We start from the raw sequence: 8,367 nt of genomic DNA on the forward strand, positions 1-8,367 counted from the left end.
GGGCTTGGTCGGGAACCTTGGCGAGCCATGAGATATATAAGCTTGACCTAATGAGAGGTCTTGCTTGGCATACTCGAGTAGTATCGCCACAAACAAATGACAGGCAGGCCCGATACAGGGGTATGTAAGGTGAAAGGGGACAGGTTAAGTGGAGTTCTACGGACTAAACCTACCCGATTGACGGAGTGTCAATTCGTGGAGGTTATTGAATGTGCAAGTGGAATATAGCTCCTGAGGGCTCCAGTATCCTTGAATTGTTTCTGGTTATATTTCCAGTAAATTGTTAATTACTAAAATATGATTGCTTGACTTGTAAATTGAGATTGTTATTTGAGTAATGTGCTTGTATGTGTGTTCTTGGCCTCACGAGCGTTTTGCTCACCCTGTAGATTTGTTTTCCTTAACAGGTTTGAACTCGGAGGTGTACTGGGGAAAACTCTCCTGATGTGTTTTTGTTTAGGGTTTCTATTACATTTTGGCTATGCCCCTTGGTTTTGGGATGTACTTATGGAATTGAAATGTAACTTTTGGGACGTGATGTATATTTGAGAGTTATGTTGTACTTTGAACACCCGACGTGCGGGCTGGATAATGGATAACTATTGTTAAGCTTGAACGCTTCCGCATTTACTGTATTTAAGTTTTACTTGTGTTGTGTAGATCGATAATAAGCTTGAATGGAATTGCTTGAGTCCTGGCGAGAGCTAGGCAGGCGTCCCGCGGATACCCTTTGGTTCGCCTTAGGGAGAAGTGGGGAGGTCACAGTTGGTATCAGAGCATAGGCTCTAGATCTTGTAGTGTATCCTAGGCTTAAAGTTTAGGATGCCTGACTGTGGGATTAATTTGAATATTATGTGAACTAGAGGATCTATTGCATCCTACGGGTTAAAGAAATTGGTTACTTGAGAGTTTTTTTACTTGGGACTTGCAGAAATAAAAATTGAGGCATTAGGTGATGTTATATTGAAGGAAAATATGGGATGAGAGATTAGTAGTGAAAGATTGGACGAATTTGAATTCTTATTATACTTGTAAGCGTGGAAAGAAGTGAGGCAATTATTAGTGCTGGCTGAAGAGGATTCGAGACCGAGATTTGATGGTCAAACTCCATGTATCGTGATTGTGAACCCAGATAAAAGAGTTTCAAAGGAAGAAAATGCATTTTCCTGCTCATTTACCTCCTAGAGAATTTATGCTTTGAAATTCTAAAGGAAAAATGAGGATGTACTAGTTTTAATTTCAAACGATGATTGGAAATAATATATATATATGCTTTAAATATGTGTAATTCTTCGATTTTGGTAAACATGTGAATTTTACTTGAATTTCAATTTAAAAATTTGTAAATAACTGATGAGTTTATTGAAATTTTGTATGTGATGGGCTGATACAAGGTTAAAATTTTCTAAACTAGATTTTCCCCCTTGATTGTATACTGGTGTATTCTCACACTTGAATTCGTTTATGCTTTACAAATATATATATATATAAATAATAATAATAATAATAATATCTTGAGTTTTTGGAAGAACGGCGAACTTATGTTTTTATAATGAAAATCTTGAACTTGATAAGATTTTTGTTACTCTTCTTATGTTTTAAAATTCTTGGTTTTCAAGAAGGGTGAGCCTATCTTTAGGTGTACAGATTGAGGGAACTTTGAGATATAGAGTAACCGCATTCAAGAACACGCAGTTAGTGTGAATTGACTTGGTTTCCATTTGACACGTAAGTTAGCAAGTTGTACTTATTTCTTGGGTTTGAACTTGGAGCTTGAAGCTTTAACTATAAAACCTTAAGACTGGTTATTTTTTTGAGATGATGGTGCTCTGGTTGGTGGCTTGCTTATTAAAGATTTTGAACTTCGAATGGATAACCTTTGGTTTCCGCTTGTGTTATGGTTTGATTGGATCTAATTTCGTAAAGGCATGTGATCTGACTGGAATTAGTGATATTTGGTGGTTGGAAAGCTTTGTGTGGTAAAAGTTTTAGAAGAAAGGGGTGTGGTTTTTACTTACAAGCAATTATTGGAAGGTATCATGGCTGCCTTTCCTTTTCTCTTCCTTAATCTTGTTTAAATTTAGATAGAAGCTTATGTCCTTGGTTTACTATGGTGAATTATTTAGTTTTGGATGATATAGTGGAATGTGTAGCTAGGGTTTATATTTTTCAGCCTTGCTTATGGTTGTTTATCTAGTAATTGATGGTATTGAGCTTGTAATTTATAGTTTTGATGATATAATACTTGATAGTAGTGAGTTAGGATATAAATTTCAGAGTAGAAGTGAATTTCCAGCTTTGATAGTGGAATCTGCCCTATTTTTTGCACTGCATGTTCGTCTATGAGAGAGGCCAAATAAGGTCTTTCTCAAAACATGAAAGTTGTAGGGAATTGAGTTATATAGCTACCTGTAAAATTGCAGCTGAATAAGAGCACCGTAGCTTGTGAAATAACTAAAATTCCCCTGACTGCCAAATGCTAAATTTAACCAACAGTTTTTTGTTTTCTCTGAGATTTTGCTTTTTGACCTTAAACATGCAAGAACTGGGTGTCGATGTCTTCATAGGAAATGTTGGTATCTGTCTTAGCTTCGAAACGCCATAAAATTTACCCCAATCTGATAAGCGTAACTCCAGTTGTCACCAAAACACCGGTAGATGTCAAACCTGTTACTTAGCTATTTGTCTTTAAAACTAGTTTCCAGCTTTGGTCTTGGTGGTTTCATTGTTAGAATTGACTTGTAATTGGATGATTTTGAGCCTAGTTGATGAGGTATTGTGTTACATTTACTCATGTACTGAATTTGGGCTGAGTTGAGGAAAAACATGAAGCCATAAATGGCTAGAAAATAGCTAAATACAAAGGACATGCTGCCCAAATTTTCACTCGAAAGTTAGGCATGTGTACTCGCGACTTGAGCGAAGATTTGAGGTCGAATTGAACTTGGATTGTCTATGGTATTCGAGTTTTCTTTCGTAAAGCTATATAAGCTGAAATTTGGCTGAAACTCGTACCCTTGGAAAAATGAAAGTAGTGACCACTCTGAATATGTTTTCCTCGTCTTTTAGACTCAAATGTGAATTCCAAAGTTTTAATCGCTTCTTTAGCGACACCAAAAGAGCGAGCACGAATTTTCTAGAGTTTGATAAGTAATATGAATACTATCTAAATGAGTTTCATTTACTTGATTTTCTTGAAGCGAAACTCCTATGTTTCGAACCCTAGTTGATTACAAGCTCTTAAATGATATTTTATCGCAGATTTGGACTCCAACCAAGGAGTTACACCTGAATGTGATTTTGAAAAACACAAGACCTTTGGTGAGTGCTTCCAAATACATGATTGAACTTGATACTTGATTAAATTCTTTACCAACGTGATCGGATAAGATTTGCTTGGTTTGATCGGGCAAGTGTGTATTTTGTCGCACTTGACCTAACTTAACTAATCACTTGATATCTCATTCATGCTTGTACAAGTGACTTGATTCGCATTGACCTGTACTTGTATTTGTACTTGTGCTTGATTTGTAAGTGCTGAGCGGCAGTATGTACCACACTCGATATGAGTAGGAGGTACCTCTCATTCCCGTCTCCGTACTTTTCTCTTGACTAAGTCGATTGGTCATCGACTATAGTGATTACTTGGGAACCCAAACCCCACTAGCTAGTTAGTCGAGTCGAGTCGGCAAGGACTTGGTCGATTAGATAACGAACCATGGGTCTCTTGTTTTGTCGAGTGGAGTGATACCTTCTCGGCTAATCGGTATACTCGAGTATTACCACCAGTGTTTAGTTGGTGTTCGGGCCTAGTAAGGGGGTTAAATGGTGGACGGATTGGTGTTAAGCGAAGCACTACTAGATTGGTTACTTGACTTGAAGGTTGATGGAGTGTCAACTAATACTTGATCAAGCTCTGGTGAAGCAACGGGAAATTGGCTCCTGAGAGCCATCTGTATCCTTATACTTTGATTGTTATTCGTAGTGTTCTTGTTTCTTTTAGAAAAGAATTTTACACTCGCTCATTTTGAGATTTGCTACTTGAAGTGTTATTGCTCACTTTTATGGACTGGTTATGCTCACTATTTTGCTACGTTGAGACTTGTACTTTTAAATAATGGTCAACTTGCTATTTGGAACCTCACTGGGCTTTTAGCTCATTCCACACCATTTGTTTTCCTTACAGGGGATACAAACGAGGTGTGAGATTGGTACAGGCTAGTATAGTCTAGTTTTTTAAAAATTTTGCGGTTGTACTCGCACTAGTCGCTCAATTAGGGTTGAATCTATTGAAAACTTAAATCTTTTGTTATATTTGGGATTGTATGGATGTTTAAGATAGAAATGAATGTATTTGTATGTTCCAAACTTGGGAACTCTTATTTCTTTTATTCTTGAGGTTACACCCTATTTTCCTGACGTGAGTGAGTGAGTCCTGGTGAGAGGTGGGCAGGCGGTCCGCTAAACCCTGGGGTACGCCCTAGGGGGAGGTAGGGTCGTCACAAGTAATGTTTATCAAACATGTGATTTTGAACTTAATCAAATTTAACATCATTGTAAGCGAGGAATTAAATGTCACCGATTCAATGGATGTTTAAAGGTGAGTCATTTCCATAATATAGCTCAAAGAACAAATAAAAAAAAAGGAATCCATAGCCAAGTCGACCATGGCCTTGGCTTTATAGAGCAACGATGCAATTCATTACATTGGAAAAATGTATATCGCACCACTAAACCCAAATTCTAATAAAAATGGGCCAATGAATTTCTTCAAAATGTTATTCACTCATATTAGCATTGGTAAAAATAATGAAGGCTTATATGGTATACAAATTTTATAAATCTTATGATGGATATAATGAATCCTCAGTTCATACCATATCTAAAAAGGTTAAAATATTTTTTGAAGTACATATAATTTCACAAACTCATGTAACCTACAAAATTCAAAATTATTTATGTCAGAAATATTTACTATTGTTAATTAATCATGTTTATTTATTTTGTTTTACCTAAATAATGGAGTTAGTGGAATTAGTGGAGTAACTAGTGGAATTAGTAGAGTAACTAGTAGAGTTAGTGGAGTTAGTGAGATAGTTAGTGGAGTTGTTTTGAACTCTATAAATAGAGCAATTTCATGTTATGAGTTAAGTAAGTTTTACAAAGAAATAAACTCTTGTTCTTTGCTTCTCTTATTATTTTTCTCAATAATTATAACAGTGGCATCAGAGCTAGGCTCATGAGTGAAAACAAAAGTGAGTTGTGAGAATTGTGTTGGTAACTACGATGGCCAACGACAATTTTGTGCAGCCAGCAATTCCTCGCTTTGATGATCACTATGATCATTAGAACATGCTAATGGAGAACTTCTTGAGATCCAAGGAATATTGGCAGGTTGTCGAATCTGAAGTAGTAGAGCCAACAGCCGGAGTAGTATTGTCAGAGGTACAGAAAATGGAGTTGGAAGCATTGAAACTGAAAGATCTTAAAGCCAAAAATTATCTTTTTCAATCCATTGATCGAGCCATTTTGGAGACAATTCTTAGGAAAGATACCTCCAAACAGATTTGGGAGTCCATGAAGAAAAAGTATCAACAAAATGCAAAGGCAAAATGGGTGTAGCTTCAAACTCTTTGGACCGAATTTGAGACTTTATGCATGAAGTCAAGCGAATCGGTCCCAGATTATTTTGCAAGAATGATGGCAATCGCTAACAAGATGAGACTCCATGGAGAGAATTTGGAGGACGTCACCATTATCGAGAAGATTCTTCGATCGATGACAACAAAATTTAATTTTGTTGTATGCTGTATAGAGGAATCAAAAGATATTGATGCAATTTCAATTGATGAGTTGTAGAGTTCTTTGTTGGTTCATGAGCAAAAAATTAACTAGTAAGAGAAAGAGGAGAAAACATTGAAGGTTTCAACAGAAAATCACTCAACGTGGAGAGGAGGCAGAGGCAATGGCAGAGGTAGAGGAAACAATAATCGTGGCAACCAACAACAACAATACAAGTACCAAGAAAATCAATTTCAAGGAAGAAGAAGAGGACGAGGAGGCTATCCATCAACAACTCATAGGCCAAAGTCAGCAGACAAGTCCACTATTGAATGCTACAAATGTCATAGGTATGGCCATTATCAGTCCGAATGTCGAAGTAATTTGAATAGACAAAATGGAGAAATGACTAATTTTGCAGAAAAAGAAGAAGAAGTGTCTCTTTTTATGGTGTATCACATGAGTGAAAAAATTCAACAAAATATGTGGTATTTAGACACCAGTTTCAGCAATCACATGTGTGGAGATAAGAAGGCATTCTCTGAGTTGAACGAGTCATTCCATAATACTGTTAAATTTGGTGATAACTCTACAATTTCCGTTATGGGAAAATGAAGGGTAACTATCCAAACTAAAGGAAATTCTTCTACTCACACTATCACTGATGTCCTTTTTGTTCAAAACTTAAAGACAAATTTGCTTAGTGTGGGTCAATTGTTAGAAAAAAGGTATGAGATTTCTATCAAAGATGGTGTATGTCAGGTTCGAGATGCAAAGTTAGGCTTAATTGCTCAAGTTAAGATGACAAAAAATTGTATGTTCCCACTCTATTTGCAGAACTTGACTCATTCACATTTTTCAGCAAAATTGAAAGATGTGACACGGTTATGGCATTTTCGTTATGAACACCTAAATTTTGGTGAATTGAAAACTTTGCAGCAGAAAAATATGGCGGCTGGTCTACCTCAAATCACAATTCTTTCAGAAGTTTGTGAAGAGTGTCTTGTTAGCAAACAACATCGGGATATCTTCCCAAAAAGAAAATCGTGGAGAGCAAAAAACATTTTGAAGCTGGTTCACTCTGATTTATGTGGACCTATAAATCCGTTATCTAATGACGAAAAACGTTATTTTATCACGTTTACTGATGATTATAGTCGAAAAACTTGGGTTTATTTTTTGCAAAAAAAATCTGAAGCATTTTCAGTTTTTAAAAATTTCATGACTCTTGTCAAAAAAAAAGCAGGCAAGTCCATAAAATTTTTTCACAGTGAACGTGGTGGAGAATATAACTCATAAGAATTTATAAATTTTTGTGAAGAGCATGAAATTCAAAAGTAGCTTATAGCAACTTATACGCCACAGTAGAATGGTGTATCAGAAAGGAAGAATTGTACAATATTGAACATGGTGAGGAGCATCTTAACAAGAAGTGGTGTTATAAAAAGTTTTTGGCTTGAAGCTGTCAACTAGAGCATTCATATATTGAACAGAAGTCCCACACTTGCTGTTAAAAATATGATGCCTGAGGAAGCATGAAGCGGACGAAAACCAACCGTGGATCATTTCAGAATTTTTGGATACATTGCCTATGCTCATATTCCAGAGCAAAAGAGGACAAGCTAGATAATAAGGGAGAGAAATGCATTTTCTTGGTGTTAGTGATCAGTCAAAAGCCTATAAGTTTTATAATTCTATCATTGAGAAAATTGTAATCAGTCGGGATGTAATTTTTTATTGTGAAAATTTTTAGCCATGGAACAGCAATATTGTTAAACAACAAATACCTGCTGATTTTGATGGAATTGATGAAGAGAATTGTGAGGACTCGAAAATTTTCTTATTTATCGAATATTACAAGTTTACTTAAATATTTATTTACTCATTTTCTTCGAATTATTTATTTCGACCATTTAAAATCCATTTATATGGAACAATGCCTCTTTTATATATTTAAAGCGTTTTGTTGGAAAATTCACTTTTCAAAAAATTCGTTTAGTTCGGAACCACGAGTGCACGTCTTTCGAGGCTATACTTGAATCGGGAGTGTATTAATATTGGAGAGTTAAGAATGATCAATGGTAGATTAAGAAAGATTAATTGAGAAATTAATACTCGACTCATGTGAGGACTCGCAAAATTTACTTATTTAAATTTCCTATTTCTAGCTTATTTAATTATTTATTTGGCCATTTACTCCGAATATTATTTTCTAAACTCTTTAGACTAATTACATGGGTCTAAAACTTAATTATATTTTTAAAGTGACTCGTTTCAAAATTTAAATTTTGGAAGCTCGTTAAGTGAGAATAGTGAATACGCATTTGGAAACAATAGCCGATCTGAGAGTACAATGAACTTGGAAAATTGGAGACATGTACATTAGTCTTAAAATAGGCATATTTATGTTTAAGTGTTCAATTATTAGTTAGATATACTATCGTTATAAGAATTTCTTGGAAGTTTCACTTTATCGCGCTTAAATCGGAAGTACGCGTTTTTACGCGCGCGATTAATTGAGGGACTTAAAGCCATTATTTTTATACTATTAAGAGTGAATAATAATAGTACGTATAGAAGTGCATT

Source organism: Coffea eugenioides, chromosome 8 (assembly GCF_003713205.1).
Source record: "Coffea eugenioides isolate CCC68of chromosome 8, Ceug_1.0, whole genome shotgun sequence".
In the NCBI taxonomy this organism is placed as follows: Eukaryota; Viridiplantae; Streptophyta; class Magnoliopsida; order Gentianales; family Rubiaceae; genus Coffea; species Coffea eugenioides.